The following is an 18,826-nucleotide window of genomic DNA, read 5'->3' as shown; positions in this document are numbered from 1 at the left end:
TTGGATTGGTCTTGAGGCTTTTCACATGCCGCATGTCATTGCTCCAGCATCATTTACTTATAAACGGTAAATTCATCTAAGCCTTTGTTATTCTGTGGATTAATAGCTTTTTCTCATAGTGATGTTTCATTTACTGAGGAATTGTTTACAGTATTTGAGGTGACAATGGAGGTTTTCTAAATTAAGAAAGGGATCGCTAGAAAAAATATTAACAGGACAGAAAGTTCACAAACCAAAAGACATGACTTGAAAATTAGAAACTAAGAATAAGTAAGGGATTTGAGCAGATTTATTTCACACAAAAATAATAAATTCCTGGAATTAGTCACTATTCAGGTGACGGAAGCAAAGACTATAAGTAAATTGAAGGGATAATTGACTCAGAAACATCTACTTGTGCATATAGCTAGTCTTTGTAACCACATTTCCTATCAGTATCACTCCGCTCCTTTTTCTCATCCTGTCCATTTGTTTGTGAGGTACACTCACTTGTCATATCCTCTTTTAAATTAAATTGCAATCTGTTCTGGGCAGAGACTCTTTTACTAATATAGCATCTAGCATAATGGCACCGTAATCTTACATGGAGCCCGTGGGTGCTGTTGTAATACAAATGGTAAATAATTATTATAATAATAATTGTTACGGGTGGAGGAGATTTAGGTAGTTGGTAATAAAATCAGAAAGGTGTTAGTAAGATCAACCAAAAAAGAGGCAAGCATATTGAGCCAGATGTTTTTTCCGTGTTCCTAAACTCTTTTACGTTAACAGTAATCAGTATTCCACTCTGTGTGCGTATGAGACTGTGAAGGAAGGTTATTTTAGAATTCAAGGAGCCCAATCCTGCACCTGCTCAGTAGCAACATTCTTATCAACTTTCATGGGAGCACGATTGACCCCCCTGTTTTTCTACTATGACCTTTCTGCTCAAGCAAATGGTAATATTATGTAAATATTTCTTTTGAAGAGAAGTGGCGCATGGAAGAATGCTGTTTCTGAAACCTGCCATTCTGGCCAGCTTTCTCATATGCTCTCAAAGTCCACAGTTATTAAAAGAGATTTAGTGTACAGTGGATTCCAGGTAAGTGTGGAAATCACTGATGTGCTAAACCCTGTCTCTTGTTACAGAAAAAAAAAATCCCTCCTCACCACCTTTTTTAACCTTTTTTGTTTTGTTTTGTTTTTTAAAAAAAACGTTGCGGCAGATTCTGCCCTCATCTACACCTGGACAACCGCAGCATATTTGTCCCTGTAAGAAAGCAGGCTGTCATTTTGCAGCACTGTCAAAGTATCTGGTTTATTTGATTACACCTCAGGGGACAGATCCAGAGGTCCTTGCATAGTGTTTTCTTAGGCAGGAGACCACTGACTTCAAAGACAGTTGTTGCTTGAGAAAAAAAATGCAGTTTTTAAGGTGCTCGGAATTCAGCCCTTAATTATCACTTTCCATCTCCTTTCAGAATACTGAAGTGGTTTCAGTGATGTCTGACTGATTATTTGGTAATAAATCTGAGCTCTTGGTTGCATCTATAGTTTTAAAAACACAGTGTTGCATGTTTGCAGAATTGTCCCTAACACTTCTGAAGGTTGAGCCTGGGGTTCTCTTTTCCCCAGGCCACTAGTGACCAATGAGCTTAATGGTCCCAGCCTAGTTCACAGGGGAGTGTATGCACTTTTTCATGTCACAGAACCAGTTTTGTGCCACTGTCAGCTTCTGCTTAGGAAAGTCTAAGGTCTTAAATAACAGGGGATACTTATCAGGAATTAAAGCACTAGAATAGCTTTTGGATAGGACGAAGCTTGCCCGGGGCCTACCTGCATTATCTCTGGCTCTGGCAAGTGCTTGCAAACTATCGCTTCAGTGAGCACTAAATAGATTTTTGTTTGTTATTTAGCAGAGGAGATTGGGAGGCCAGTGAAAAGTCATTATTGATAATAATGGTTCCTGGGATATGATTTGCTAATGATGGTAGTTGAGTTCTGTAGGGTCTGTTATTTTCTGCCAATAGTTTTCTTCTTTAAAAAATATAACAAAAGATAGCTGAACAAATCATTTTATGGCATAATAGGCCAGTGGGTACCAAAGGGCAACTTTTGGTAGTTTATATATTGATTAGATCAGATCAGAATAATCCCTGCTGTAATTCACGCGTTATCCTCAGTAGAGTTATTCCATGGATGAATTTGGCCCATTTTCAAGTAGAATAATACTTGGACAGATTTTTGTTTTGTCTCTAGCACTTTGAGCCCAATCCAAAGCCCGCTTGAGTTACTGGAAGAACTCACATTGACTTCAGTGGGCATTGGATCAGGCCCTTAGTTCAGAAATTGTAGCGCTTCAGTGTTCACAACACTATGCTCAAGTCTTCTGCAGTTAAACCTTATGTCCTGAGCTGCCTGACTAATATTGTCTTTGCCCCTGCAAAAGTACAGCAGTCCTAAACCTGGCTAAGACACTGATACCTTCTGGAGCCCTGGGCAAGACCCTTCCCTACCTACTGCCTGAGGCACTGTGTTTGCAAACCAATGAAATGCAAAAAAGGAAAAATCACCAGCCTTGCTATGGGGTTGATGCTGGCCCTGAACGGAGTTTTCCTTACCACGTAGTAATAATTAGAAAAGGGCTTTCATGTGTTCTCCACTAATAGCCAGGAAAATATTTTTTTAAGCCCAGGGTGGATGGAGTAGATCACAGTCCTGTTGTATATTTAAAGAACTGTTCAGTCGTTTTACGTGTGAACTGGTATGTCGCTGGCCAGATACTCATCTATCAGGGATGAGTTAATGAATTATGAAATCAATCTGGTCACCATGTAAGGTAGGAAACTAAACCAGGTGACACTTTAAAGGTCTCATTTAAACTTGCTCTTAGGATAAATTTTAGCCATAGCTCATCATGATCTGGAGCCTGCCTGGTAGGCTCTTGCTGTTGTACTCAGGGCTGGTAGTGAGACTACCTATTCCCATGTCTGGTCTCTCAGAGTTGGTGTTTGATGGGTTAGAGTGGATGATGCAGAGATGGTTGTTTACTTAGTCCCCTGCTGGGTTGGTTGATTTGGGTTATTTGTGTTTTGTGTGTTTCTTTTATTCTGTGTTTTGGATGTGTTGATTTTGTTTTGTTCTCACTGTTAATTTAGATTGGTGTGTGCTTTTTAACATTTGGTCTCCTAAATTCAGCTGACAGCAGTTATAAAGCAGCAGCAGGTTTCCCGCTGCCACTATTTAAGGATGGCTCATGTGATTTATAGCAGGCATACAGATAAAATTTCAATTCAGGCATCTCCAGATTGCACAAGCGCTCTGGTGCTCAGTACCTTGCAGGAGACACTCAGAAATTGCATGTTGGTGTTGCTATGTTGCAGCAGTAGCAGGGCCCATAAAATTAATAACGTAAATCATTTGATTCCTCTTCTATTTATGAACTGGTTGATGATTTTCAGAGAAGGCTGGTGTTGGAATTAAGTAGACTGTCATTTTGCTGGGAGTATTCACATTTGTAGGTTTTTTCCTCTGCTATTAAAAAGGCTCTCATGTCTGTACTGATGAGTGAAGGAAAAGTATTTGCTTCCAGTGTTTATTATTGTCCACCTCCCCCCACCATATGATTTTTTTGCTTGTGTGATTTCAGTTGTTACTATGGTAAATATCATTTACCATGAAATGATAAATATTTCTTTCTGTCTTTGTTTCCAAGTAGTACTTCTGAATTTGCTAGTATGGAAATCTACAGTTAGGGAGGGTAGATGCATCAGGGTATAAACCAGTGTGATGTAGAGCTTTGTTCATTCAAAGATTTAGAACCTCCTTGCCTGCTGTGCTTAGAATCCCGTGGTGTAATTAAAAACAAAACATCTCTTTGCTCTCAGTCACCCTTTGAATTTCTGAGATCTGACACCTGTAAGAAATTTATTCTAAACACTCATACCTGACATGTAAAATGGACAAGTTGTTTTGAGTTTCCTCTCAAACCCAGGATGTAACAAAAGGGTAATCTGTACACAACACATTTAGTATAGAAGACAGTGGCTGGGAATTCACAAAGACATCAGAGAAATAATGTATAATAGCACTTAAGAACTCTGATCCATTTTAGCTACAGTAGCACTGAGTATGAGAATTCTGTCTTGTATTAGCTGTTATCTTTATATAGATAATAGTAAACAAATAGGTTGTGACAGCTATTCCCAACCTGTACAGTTTTACTTCTTTTCATGTTCTGTGCTTATGGTATTCATAAGGTGTTCCTCTACTACAAAACTAAGGACTGCACTTCATGTTGCACAGCTCAGCTAGTCTTTGCCTTGTCATAAACCTGCCATTTGCATATTATTGGAACCTCCAGCAAGGGTGGGAGGTATTAAGCATAGACAATTAGAAAATATGCAAAGGATTTGTTGCTTTTGTTTGAAGGTTAGAGAGTCCCTAATGTTCTCTCTTAAAATGGTTGGGGGGGGAAGGGAGGCGGGAACAATAAAAGAGTGGGAGATATATCATGAAAGATACATTTTAAATAAAGTCAGATTATGTTTTATAACAGAGAAGAAGGAAATTGTAACTTTGTATATTGGTAGACTTCAAATGAAAAGATATTTTAATGACAGGTATGTGTTTTCATACAACGCCAGTGAGCTAACACCTTCTTGGGATTGTGACACCAACTCAGCAAAGGCAAAGTGAACAATAATCAGCTCCACTTAAACTGGCCTTTTGGGCTCACTTTACAATCACACAGGAGGCATGTTATCCATGAAAGTAACTCGGACGCCACTGAAGAGGGGAGGATCTAAGAGGACTGTCATATTACCTGATAAAGAGAATAGGGGTCAGTTCATGATGTTGATGTCTCCATGTAACCAGTTGTTACAGATGTTGATGTTGATGTCTCCAGTTTTATAGGATAATAGATAATAGCAAGGGGAGCGAGAGCAACTCATAGCGGCAGAGAGAAATGCTGAGATGTTTATGGATTCTTTTACACACACAAGGAGAAGAGAACATACCCACAATATCTGAAGTTTTTATTTCAAGATTTATATTTGGCAGTGGTTATTGTGATAATGGCAGAAAGAATGGGAAGTCTTTGCTTCCGCCTTACTTCTTAATTGCTTTGTGGTAAATCTAGGAGAATGATAACGATTTACAACCAGTGCTTCACTGTGAGTTGCACCAGAAATTGAAACTGGTTAGTTCAGGTGAGTGCAGTAGTAAAAACTAGAGCTGGTTGGAACTGAATTCCTGTTCTGCAGAAAATTCTGAAATTTTGAAAAAAATATTGTTCCAAATCACAATGAAAAACTTTTGAAATTTTGAAACTTCCTGCAGAACATGATTCCAAATTTCGTTTAAAAAATTAAACACATTTTTGTCAACCTAACTGAAATCTTTTGTTTTGATGAGGTCAAAATAATTTCATTTTGATAAATTTTAAATGAAGCATTTCAACCTTATCAACTCAAGTTTTATGTTATGTTATATAATAAATTTATAATATAATATAAAAGTCAACATGACATAATATAGTCAAAGCATTTTGACTTTTATAGTATAAATGATATTATATAATAAAATGTATATCAATTTTTTATTTCTAGTTTCTTTTTTCTTTTCTTTTATAAATTGGTACAGTACTTGGTTTTGAAATTGGCATTCTAATTGGTAAGTGTTATTCTAGTTGGTAATTGCTATTTTCATTGGTTTGGTAATTGGTACTCGGTGTGCTCATTGGTAATTGCTACTCTGGTCATGTGTAAATTATTTTATAATTGGTAAATGGTCTGGTAATTAATAGTTTCCTATCGTAATTTATATAATAAAAGTATAAAATAAAATAAAAAGTTTTTTGGATGCTGTTGAATCAGTATTTTCTGATGGCAAACTGTTCCATTGTAAAATGATCATTCCACTTCAGTGAAAACTATTTGTTCCTTAGAGCCATTCTGATAGCTCCCAAGGAACTGTACAGTAGATGCATGACTCTGACCAATCAAACATAGTTAAATTCACCTCTGTGCTGACATTCCACACAAGAGCTATGGGCTTAAGTGGCACTTAAGTGATGTATACTCCCCCAAAACATCCACAAAGCCACCTCATTGTCCTTCATATCCCTCCTTAAACTTCTCCCTTGCCATGATGACTACAAATTTGACAATGCTTAGGCTGCTGGGTCTGCTGAGATTGCTGCTTATCATACTTACTAATATTGTTTCATTGTTTCATTTTGTCTCCCTCTCCCTCCTGCATCTTTCCATATGCACCTTTTGTCTCTGTCTCTAGTCTTATACTTGGCTGGTAAGCTTTTGTCTTTTTCTTCTGTATTTGTACAGCACCTAGCACAATGAGTTCTAGTCCATGATTGAGGCTCCTTGGTGTCATGCCAGTACAAATAATAAATAGGAATTAATAGGGCTTTAAATTAATTGCAGTTAACTCACAAAATTAACTCAAAAAAATTAATCGTGATTTAAAAAATTAATGACAATCGCAGTTTTAATCACATTGCTAAACAACAGAATACCAATTGAAATGGATTAAATATTTTTGGACATTTTTCTACATTTTCAAATACATTGATTTCAGTTGCAACACAGAATACAAAGTGTACAGTGCTCACTTTATATTATTATTTTGATTACAAATACTTGCACAGTAAAAATGGCAAACAAAAGAAATAGTATTTTTCAATTCACCTCATATCAGTACTGTACTGTAGTGCAATCTCTTTATGCTGAAAGTGCAACTTACAAATGTAGATTTTTTAACATAACTGCACTCAAAAACAAAACAATATAAAACTTTAGCGCCTACAAGTCCACACAGTCCTACTTCTTGTTCAGCCAATCACTAAGACAAACCAGTTTGTTTACATTTATGGGAGATAATGCTGCCCGCATCTTATTTACAATGTCACCTGAAAATGAGAACAGGCATTCGCATGGCACTTTTGTAGCCAGCATTGCAAGGTATTTACATGCCAGATATGCTAAGCGTTTGTATGCCCCTTCATACTTTGGCCACCAGTCCAGAGGACATGCTTCCATGCTGATGACGCTCATTAAAAAATCATTCGTTAATTAAATTTGTGAATGAACTCCTTGGGGGAGAATAGTATGTCTCCTGCTCTGTTTTACCCACAGTCTGCCATATATTTTAGGTTATAGCTGTCTCTGATGATGACCCCAGCACATGTTGTTTGTGTCAAGAACACTTTCACTGCAGATTTGACAAAATGCAAAGAAGGTACCAATGTGAGATTTCTAAAGATAGCTACAGTACTCAACTGAAAGTTTAAGAATCTGAAGTGCCTTCTAAAATCTGAGAGGGATGAGGTGTAGAGCATGGTTTCAGAAGTCTTAAAAGAGCAACACTCTGATGCAGAAACTTCAGAACCTGAACCACCACCAACAAAAAAAAAATCAACCTTTTTCTGGTGGCATCTGACTCAGATAATGAAAATGAATATGTGTTGGTCCGCTCTGCTTTGGATCATTGTTGAGCAGAACCCGTCATCAGCATGGACGCATGTCCTCTGGAATGGCGGTTGAAGCATGAAGAAACATGAATCTTTAGCGCATCTGGCATGTAAATAACTTGCGACACCAGCAACGACAGTGCCATGTGAACACCTGTTCTCACTTACAGGTGACATTGTAAACAAGAAGCTGGCAGCATTAGCGCCTGTAAATGTAAACAGACTTGTTTGTCTGAGCAATTGGCTGAACAAGAAGTAGTAGTGAGTGGACTTGTAGGCTCTAGTTTTACATTGTTTTGTTTTTGAGTGCAGTTATTTTTTGTACATGATTCTACATTTGTAAGTTCAACTTTCATGACAAAGATTGCACTACGGTATTTTTGTTAGGTAAACTGAAAAATAAAATTTCTTTTGTTTTTTCTTTTTTTGCAATAAAAAATAAATATAAAGTGAACACTATACACTTTGTATTCTGTGTTGTAATTGATATCAATATATTTGAAAATGTAGAAAACATCCAAAAATATCGAAATAAATGGTATTCTATTATTGTTTAACAGTGCAATTAATCACAATTAATTTTTTTAATCGTGCTTAATTTTTTAATCGCGAAATTAATCGTGATTAATTTTTTTAGTCGCTTGACAGCCCTAGTAATTAATAGTCTGTAAGTCTTGTGCAGAACCTCTGCTAATGTGGTAAATTTCCCCATGGAGCATTTTAATGTTAGAACATTACAAGGCGGTGTGCAGTCCATAATAGAGTTAAAACCTGTGCTGATTTTTCTGGATCTGTCCCACATTCTGCAGGTTAGCATCCTTAAAACTTAACCGTTCTGAATATATTTTGTAATCGATGCAGCATCACGACACAAAGACTTTATCCCGCAAGGGCAACACTAAAGGCACGTCTACACTTAGAGCTGGGGGAGTGATTCCCAGCTCGAAGAGACATGCCTTCACTACCTGCGATCGAGCTAGCATGCTAAAAATAGACAGTAGCCACAGTGGCTGGAGAAACTAGCTGCCATGAGTATGTGCCTGCTGTCTTGCATGGGATTATACTCAAGGCAGCTAGCCCGTTCAGCCGCTCAAGCGAACACGGTTACATGCTAGTTTTAGAATGCTAGCTCGATGAGAGCTAGCGCAGGGATGTCTCCTTGAGCTGGAAATTACACCGCTTGCTGAAAATGTAGATGTACCCTAAGAAGGAGGCAGTCCTTAAGATGAACTCAGTTAGCTGAAAAGTTTGTGAAGCCCTATCTTTCCCTGCTTTGTTTAAACTATTTTTTTTTTACTGTAAAGTGTGTTTTATGCTGTTGAAAATACCACAGTGACAGCCCAGGAAGCTGAAGTGCCCATCACAGCACAGGGAGCTGCAGTGCAGCCTTCCCCAGCACCCATTGCTCTGTGAATACACCTCAGCTTTGACTTGGAAAAAACCAACTTTAAGATGGAGAGGGGGAGTTGAGTCCCTTGTCCCATTCAGTCCTCAGCCTGAAGCTGCCAACAAAGTCACTGCCAGTTTCTTAGGCTGGTTTTTGCGATGTGGACATATACACTCTGAGAACTGAACTGAGGTTGTAAACTCATTCCTTGCTGCCCACCTAACAGCTGTCAGATGGTGACAGCTTTTGATCACTGCCCATCTGGCCCACCACTGAATTGGTGACCCAGAGGTGAAGGATTCCATAGCCTATTGCCATGAAATAAAATGTAATTTTCTGTTCCTAACAGTCTCCTTTTAAATTTGATGGTCCTGCAGCAACTCTAGGACACATAGACTGTGGCTGCTGCAAAGCAAAGGTTTGCTGCATGAATGGTGGCCTCTTTTCTGTTGCTTCTTTTCCCAAATGGAGCTGAGGAGGCAGTGTGCAAGGTGAGAAGAAGGGCAGATACATTTCCTATTGAAGTGAAAGACAATGTATTTCCAGTAAACAATCATTAAACAGACGCAAACATATTGTCTCTATGCCCTCATCTGACTGGTGCAGGAGTGCCATCCTTGTGTGTGCCTCTTGTTTTGCAATAGTAGCAATTGTTGGAATGCAAATCAAATTGCCGCATTTCACTCCATGTTACTGTGTGGGGTTGAAAGGGAACTCAGAGTGTGACTTACTGGAATATGATCGGACTAACAATGGATTGATGAATTTTCACAGTGACAAGAGTCTCCCGCATGTCTGGTTCATTTTCCCCTCCTTTTCCACAGCCCTGCCATGGATTGGCAACTAAAATATCTTGGAAAGCATCTGAACCATATAAGACCTCCAATGCAGGAATGACTTACAAAAGTGGTGATGTTTGTAGGGTAATAACCTGGACAAAATCCTTTTTATGACAGGAGCATTTCACAATGCAGTAGCCAACAGACAGAGTGAAGTGGGCAGGGATCGCAGAGGTACTGGCTGACTTCTGTTAACATTGTCTTTTTGAGCAAATCATGAGGAACTCCCTGTGGATATGTTAAACAGACTCCCTGTGGATATGTTGTGAGAGATGGGGGTTGGGGCCTGGAGAAGGAGAGATACATACCAACCTTCTCTCATGTGATTAAAGTTACAGTAACCACCCTATGATAAAACAGTCACATTTCGGGTATATAGACCATGTCTGAGATTTCTCTCACCGATCCATTTAGCAGCTACACACTTCATACCTTTCAAAGCATGACCATTATCCTCATTCCATTGTAGCAAAGTGTATGGGTGTAGGCAGTTAGGACTCAGATAGTAACTGTGTAGCCTAGTGGAGCGGACAGTTGATTAGGAATAATAAAACCTGAGCTCTGCTCCCAGCTCTGCTACTAGCCTGCTGGATTATCTGGGCCAACTCACTTCATCTGTCTGTGCCTCAGTTTCCCCATCTATTCAATTGAGATGATGGTGCTTCCTTCCTTAGTAAAGTGCTTTTAAGATTTACCAATTAAAAGTGCTATGCAAAAGCTAAGTACTGTACGGAAGTGGAGGCTAGGCAGTCTTGCCTAGTGGTCACAGCTGGGCTGAGGTCTGCACACTAGGGGGTAGTCTCCAAGCAGGCACTGGAGGAATCGCAAGAGTCAGAGTCACAGTGAGGCCAGAGGTGGTACAAGGCTAGAAGCAGGAATGAGGTTGGAGTCAGAGCACAGATATCACGCAAAGCCTGGCATTGCAGTAAGCCAAAGTCTATATGGCTGCCCACACAACTTCCTAGGGCAACCCCGGAGTTAAATAGGGCATTTGGCCAATCAAAGGGCTGCAGAGTACCATCACCCTGGGTCTCTTGGGTGGTACTTTCTGTGACACCTACTCTCAACAGTGCTCCCTGGGTGTATTATTGCGTTGCCTCCTGGTGGCACTGTGGGACCAACAGCTGTTTTAGACTCTGCCGACCTCGGTTCTAGTTCCTGGATCCTTAAGAGTATTATTATCATTACCTAGCCATAGTAGCATCTCAGCTGCAAATCTACCTGATAACTACAACTACCTAAATGAGTACTAACTCCTACCAATGTTTCTGTTTAAAAACATGGAAATTTGCTGACAAAAAGCTTGGTTACCACAGAGTTCAGATTGCCTGGTGGTGTCTTGTGCCCTTCCCTGGGAAGGAATTCAGCAACACTCAAACATCTGAGAAGCAGGAAGTACAGAATTAAGGTACGTGCCTGAAGAACCTTAACTCTGTCCTCTTTGAGCAATGCCCCAGTAAGCATTCAGACTCTGCCTTTGCACTTTTCTGAATGCCCTGCACTCAAACTCTCAGCTCTGGTCTACACTACAGAGTTACGTCAACTCAAGGCAGTGTACATCGACCTAACTATGTAAATGTGTACACAAAAATTTTGCTCCCACTGACATAACTCACCCTCTACACTGACTTAATAACTCCACCTCCATGGGAGGCGTAGAGTCAATGTTAATGTAGTTTGGTCAACACAGTGCATTGCGTACATTGACTGTTGCTGGCTTTCAGAAGCCGTCCCCCACAATGCCCCACTCTGACAGTTCAGTCAGTGCAAGCGCTCCTGGTGAAAGTGTAGACACGCACAAGTGATGTAATTACTGTGGCAGCTGTATGCCAACGTAAATGAGGTTGACTTAAATTTGTGGTGCAGACATGTCTTTAGCCTACTCCACAGAAATAACACCACATCTGCTAAATTGTACAGTCCCTTCAATCCCTTCACTCATATGCACACAATGTTATCAAACACTATAATTTTACTTTACCCATCCTTAAACTCATGGGCCACACTCCTATTCCACCTAACTGCCCCAGTGACAATCCCAATGGCAAGAAGACCCCTCTGCCCTGCTATTGACACAGCTGACCCAACTCAGCTGTGAAATGAGACATAGTGGATATCTCAAGGTACACAAGCATGTCCTTCCTTTGATCACACATACAGGGATCAAGGAGAGAGACTCAGCTTTTCAGAGGCGTATAGCCCCTCTCCGCCGTTTACCTCATGTCACAGTCACAGCTCCGCTAAGCTGCTCTAACTAATCCCTCTATCATTCAGTGAAACTACACCTAACACAATGACCACAGCTGGAGTGCATGCAGATAACTCCCAGTAGCTGTTGCCAGCTCCAGAGGGGCAGAGTTCTGGTTGCATAGACATGTCACTTAAATCTTCATTTCCTGTTTTTCACAAGTCTGGGTTTTGCTAACTCAACATTCTGGAAGGACACAATATATACCTGTGGGCAATCTCAACTCTGCACTACCCAAGTTTTTTTGTCAGTGATAATATAGATTGATTGATCCCTAAATAGATAAGGGAATGGCTGCACTGCTAAAGATTTATTTTCAATTGACAGGTTTCAGAGTAACAGCCATGTTAGTCTTCGCAAAAAGAAAAGGAGTACTTGTGGCACCTTAGAGACTAACCAATTTATTTGAGCATAAGCTGTAGCTCACGAAAGCTTATGCTCAGTTTATGCTCAAATAAATTGGTTAGTCTCTAATGTGCCACAAGTACTCCTTTTCTTTTCAATTGAGTACATGACACCATATTTATTTTGTACCCTTTGGCAGCACAGTTTGTTATAATGATCCATTATGCATACCTTATGCTTGCTTTCCACTTCTCCTATTCAGCCCTGGAGAATCCTGATTGCTGCAGACAATTGTTGTGTAAAGGATAGGAGTAGCTGGATGCTGCGGTTTTGCTGGAGGTGGTGGGCAAAAGCAAATGTAATGAATGCCCCAATCATGTATTCAATGTGGAATGTACCTGCTTATCCACAATCATCAAGGATGAGCCCTCAGCATGCAAATCCGGGTTCTTACAAGGAATAACAGTTGTTGTTTTGCTGTGGATCAGAGTTTTAAACTACAGTTAATACAAAGTGTAACTTAAGAGTAAACTTTGTATATGAGTAATAGGATACAAAGTCATTTAATCAAGTATACAAAAGTACATTTGTTTTCTTGTAGTTGTCTTGTGGTTCAATATCTTCTGCATAGACATTTATGGTAGGATATAAGAAAATATGTTATGACTGAATAATTGACTGAAAAAGTTCATTTTGCTATTTTGTGTGAGAGGTAAATCCCACGTTTTGAGTTTAAAAAACAAAATCTGATGACTTTCAATAGCCCTTTTAGCTGCAGCTGAGTTAGCGTTTAACTGTCACGGAGTGGCAATGTGACCAAGAGGCTAGAACACTGCACCAACACTCTATAGAGAGCTGTGTTCTGTTATAACCTCTGCAACTGGCTTGCTGAGTGACCTTAGTGAAGTCACTTCATGGCTTTGTGCCTCATTTTCCTTGCTTATACAATGGGGATAATGAGACCTCCTTTGTAAAACACTGAGTTCTACAGATGGAAAGTTCTATATAAGAGCTAGATATTATTATCACCTGCTAAACCTGCTAAAGCATGGGAAACAGGTGGCCTTATGAACTTCCAGTTAGAGTTTTAGACTAGAAAGCAGAAGTTTTGTTTCAAGAATGAGGAGGTCACCAGTGAATTTTCTTTTCCTTTTGCCTCCCCCCCCACCCCCCGCTCCAGTTCAGTGGAAAACAACATAGCTGCCTGATGTCCTATTCACTGCCTGTTTAGTGAGGATGTTTGGTTAGCAAAATTGTTTGCTGGGGAGCCAGCTGGGGAATCGTACAAATTAACATTTTGATGTAATGACATCAAATGAATCCCAGTGATTTCCCAAGTGTCCAGTGACAATTAAAAGAATAACAAAGTGACACTGAGAATATACAGGGATTGATACTCAGATTGCAGTTGGTTTAAGGCAAACCCAGTCTGGAGCTCAAAAAGGTTGGCAGTTATCCAAATTAAGTGCTGATTTTGGATAACTCTACTGCAGCTTTTTACCGGGTTGTATTTTTTTTCTGGTTTCCTGTAGGTAATTTATGTATGTAGACTCAGAGTCTCCTCTGCCTAGTGGCACATGAGACAACCCATTTTCCCCCTTGCTGTCTGTCCTTGGCAGCAGCCATTGCTCTTCACATCACAAAGTCTATGACGGTGCAGAAAGAAGTGGGGATAGTAGGCCTTACCCCAGTAATAGTCTTAATACATTCTGTGTCTCCGCTCTTTGTCCTAATGCAGCACACAGACTCGTCATACAAAGCTGTGATCATAGTACCAATCTTTGCTGGGATTCCTTAGCATCTCAGGATCTTCCAAAGAGCTTATCTGTGACACCTGTGATGAGTCTCAGAGCACCTACGATTGTCAGTCACCATGTTACCCCGGCCTCCAGCGAGAAGGAGTCGTGCTTGTGGTAGCTGGGTGTCAGCTCCTTGGCAGCACCAGCCCTTCAGCCGCTCAAACTCTCTCCTCTGAGCTCTGCCAGCCCTAACTTTTCCTTGCAGGCTAACAACAGGGGCACCCCAATCCCTGAGCCCCCTTGGATTGTTCCCCTGTGATATACAGTCCCTGACACTGGCTACTCACAGAAATTCCAGATCCTCTGCACCAACAGTAGTGTACCCCGGTTTTACTTTAAACCGCTGCTCCTGTGTACTTGTGAGCATTCACAACAAAACAAAAGGAGGGTTGTTTAAAAAAGAATAAGGAATTAAGTAGAAATTAGAGTGTGGTGCAAACAAAACAAAATAATAAACATAAACCTGGGTCTAGACTTATCAATAGTTACCTTTCCTAGCTAGTAGAGTAGGTTCTCCCTCCCCGCAAAGTTCAGCCTGTTGCAGAGCTGGCTGGTTTTGAAGAACCAGGATCCAAACATGCATGAAAGCCCCCTGTGCTCCACAGGCTGTTTGCTCAGTAAATGGATACAGAGTGCTTCCCCCTTCAATGTGTTACACCAAAAACAGCCTTTTGTTTCTAGTCAGACAGACTGTCTTGTAAAGTTTCTTTTTTTAACCTTTATGTTGTTAAAATGTTTGTCATCTCTGATGGTTTCCCATTCAAAGTCTTAGTATTGCACAAGGCTAAACTATTGCGCCATACATTGCATCACCCGCCAAACAGGGTGGGGTAACAACACTCCCTTGCCCACCTGGGCCATCACCAAGACACAATATCTCTTGGAGACTCCAAGTCCATAAAGAATGCTTTCAATAAAATACATCATTCCTTAAATATGATCTGTTCATATATCTCACAGTGGTTATGAACCTTGACAAGTCATGAGCTTTCTGTAGGTACCTTACCTGCTACTCTTTATGGATAAATATCCTGTAAGATATGGGTTTGGTATAGTGAGTTTGTCAGGTCTGAGGTGAGAGATGTTTGCAAACAACAGAGACCACTTTGCCAACTGGTCTGTGTCACACTCTCAAATGGTTCCATAAAATCAATGAATTTAAAAAGCATCTTCTGCTGGTATTCTAAGCCTTTCTCAATGTGCCTTCTCAGGGTGAAAATCCGGTCGGAATATGACCAACCATCTTGAAAGCCAACCTGTTCTTCCCTGACTGTTTTCTCAACATCAGATTTAATGCTATTCAGAATGGTAATGGGATTCACAGAATACTGTGCTTTATAAATAGAGTGAGCGTGCGAGCAGGCTTTTAAAGAGAGGACAATTTTTTTATAACTATTCAAACTGCACTGGTCATTCCAAAACCCTTATTCCAGAATTGTGCTCTTGTGAAATCCTCCCCACCATTTACCAACCCAGGAAGAAAAATCTAATAGCTTGCCCTACATGTGCGGCTAAACTTTATGAGGCCTGTGAGGGATGGGTAGGGAATTGCAGGGAAAAGTTCTGGCTGAGGTGAGGGAAGAAAGAATGTGCTGTCTCTGGCTGTGTTGATGAGGGAGCTGGAGATATTAAAAGGAAGATTCTGGCTGGTCTGCTTCACGTCCTCTGACAGGGATAGGACTGTAGGATGCTACTATGTGGTCTCTCAAGTGTCCTCCTCTCTTGGTCTGCAGCTTTTTTTTGCATGATATGGCAAGATTACTAGAGGCAATCTAATGTGTCTCCAAAAGATGGCTGGGAGACTAGGGGTGTGTTATCCTAGCAGCACCAGACTAAAAAGGTTAATTTCCATTCACCTTAGGAGCACCAGGGGTGTTGAAATTAGCAAGGCTGTAGTAATATTTAACAATGCCTAGAGTGAAAGAAAAGTGACAGCAATGTAGAAATCAACTCAATCTCTGTAGGTATAAAAATTCAGTAAAGGCCAAATCTTGCCCTGTCTTTCACCTTGCATAAGCCCAATGAATAAGTGATCTTGCGCAGAGTATACCAGTCATGGCACAGTTGGGTCTGACAGTTGTAAAATTAATAACAGAATGATTCTTCATTATAATGTTAAACATGAGAATGTCTCCTTCTTACTGTGTCCGTTAATCTGGTCTCTTTTGTGGTATAACTCTGTGTGTGTCACTGTGTGCGAGTATATATGTTGTATGCATGTGCTCATGTACGAGGGGTTATTTTAGATGTTCCACATATTTTTATTATCTATTTAAATGAACGCTTGAGTTCAAATATTTTTTTAAACCCTCTCATCCACTCCTGGATTTGATAACGGAATGACAGACAAAATAAAACAGCAGCATTGTTTTCTTTCAGTCAAAGAAAACAATTACATTCAGGTTTAAAGTCAAAACCATAATTGACTTTGGCTTGAATAGTTAGTAACACATTATGGAATTTAATTGTAGGTATTAGTTCTAATGATGACATGATTAAGCACATTAAAATAGGAGGAACCTGACAAGGCTGACATGGCAAAAGGCTTCTCTCAAGCGTTCTTGATATAAATTTTATTTCACCATATCCCTCTGCTACCTCTGTTTTAGCCTTTAGCACCACTCTTTGCTTGCTGTGTGACATGCCCATTCCGAACTCCACTTTCTCTCATCTAAGGACTCTTGATTTGGGACAAGTAAGTGTCAAAGAAAAGGGAGAGAGCCATTAAGGATCCACTTGTCTTTACTTCACTCATTTTATAAGTCAATTGTGACTCTTGCTGTTGGAGGAACCTATAAAGGTAGTGTTGGTTATAGCTACAGAATACGTTTATGTTTTGTTCCACTAACAAATAAACTCAAGTTCCTCTTGGTTAAAACTTCATATTTTTAAATGAAGTATCAGTTTCAACACATCATGTACTAAGTATAGTAATAATACTTTGTATTTATATGGCATTTTTCTTTAAAGATCTCAAAACGCTTTGCAGACATCCATCCATTTAGCGTCGGAATACCACTGCCAAGTAGATATTCGCCTTTTTCCAGATGGAGGAAACGGAGGATTACAGAGAGTAGGTGACTTCCCCCTGGTTCCTGTAGTTGATCCTTGAGAGTTCAGTCCTTACACATGTGCTTGACTTTAGGCACTGTGACTTCCAAGTGTGTAAAATTAAGCATATGTGTATTGGTTTTGCAGGGTCAGGCCTTAGACTGAACAATGTCGGAGTAGCGAGACCTGTATTTTCTGTGAAGCACCTTGCGGGTGCTATAAAATAAACTATAGCAATTATAATGCCAGAAGCCATGCGATATGGCAATGCTAGAGCTGGGAATAGAGCCCATGAATCTTGACTCTCTGCTCTAATGTTATGTATGCACCTTTCCCACACTCCCTTACGCAATCATTTCCCAATCATCTTTCATGAGACTAAAACTATTTCAGATCTTATTTGAGAATGAGTCAAAAGCCCATGTTTGAAAAGTTAAAAAAAAAAAAAAACTTACAATGCTCCTGCACCTGAAAATCCTGCCAGAACTAACTGAGATGTTTAAAAATGTCCAGACTTGCTCTATTTTGTTAGTAATAACTCAGGATACTTATGAAATGAAAAGGCAACACAACCAGTTCTGGACACTGTCCAGCCCTTGTATACCACTCCGGCAGTATATAAGGCCTAGAAAGGTGCCATAACCAGCTGTGGGAGAATTACGCCACCACAGGAGTTGTCCTTCATTGTCTAGCGGAGGGTGTATGTGTGGAGTTGGGAAGGGGAGTGTCTGGATCCAAGGGCTGCTTTAATTTACACTGAGCGCTTCATTGGCCCCAAGCTGGCCCAGAATCTGGGCAGCACAGAAGTATCTTAAAGCCACCTTTGCCCTCTTTCCCCTTGGGCTGTGCTATCTGCCAGGTGGAGCACAGAGTCTCTCCCCATATTATATCGAACATTCAGTATTACCAAGTTTTCAGCCTGATGAGAAGAAACATGCAAGAGAAGGATTAGCCATATAGCTCCTGAATTGGTTAGAAATCACTAAACTTTTCATCTTGGAAAACATTAGTTAAATAATGAGAGCCAGCAAGGTAGAGTTTTAACAAATCCTAATAAGCAGTAAAGATAAATCATCCAGAGAAAGCAAACCGAATGGAAGTAACGTTTATGCCTAATTGCTCTTGTGTAAAAAAACCCCACAAAACAAAACAAAAAAAACAAGAAAAAAAAAGAGGCACAGTAGGTATTTATTAATTGTTAATGCCCCACTGTACTCAGCAATCTCCCCTCCCAAACAACAGGCACCAGTCCGATCAGGACTACAGTTCTCATGTTGCTTAGCTCCTCACTTGCCACATAAACCCACAGGTCAAATTCTGCCTTCCAGTGCATGAACATTGCTCCCCCTGTGATTGCTGTGTGAGATCCCCATCTAAGGGCAGAATTGGGCCCACTGCAGTAAATGAGTACCCATTCCTGACTGAGAGCTAGGGATCTAGTTTATGGCTCTTTTCCCAGGATGGGAGGGTCCCAGTTAGGTACCCAAAACTGACGGTCATGTGCCGGGAGTGAGTAAGAGGGATCACACAGAGCAATGATATTAGGAGCCACAGTGCAGCCTATAGTGGGATGGCATCATAAAGAGGCAGCCTTGGGAGCCAAAATTATGTATTAATAAGCCCCTGAAAAACAGCCCAAAGGGGTAAGTGTCAGAGCATCATCCCAGACAAATGCCGAGGTCACCT

General features: G+C 40.3%; 1 protein-coding gene across 1 annotated transcript in view; it reads left to right on the top strand.

Annotated features, from left to right (window-relative positions):
* AR (androgen receptor) overlaps positions 1 to 18,826 on the top strand; it is a 116,338-nt gene that overhangs the window by 5,250 nt on the left and 92,262 nt on the right. The gene's annotated exons all lie outside the window — the stretch shown is intronic.

Source organism: Caretta caretta, chromosome 9, assembly GCF_965140235.1.
Source record: "Caretta caretta isolate rCarCar2 chromosome 9, rCarCar1.hap1, whole genome shotgun sequence".
NCBI lineage: Eukaryota > Metazoa > Chordata > Testudines > Cheloniidae > Caretta > Caretta caretta.
The sequence above is the reverse complement of the archived record's forward strand: the minus strand, read 5'-3'. Positions and strand labels throughout refer to the sequence as shown.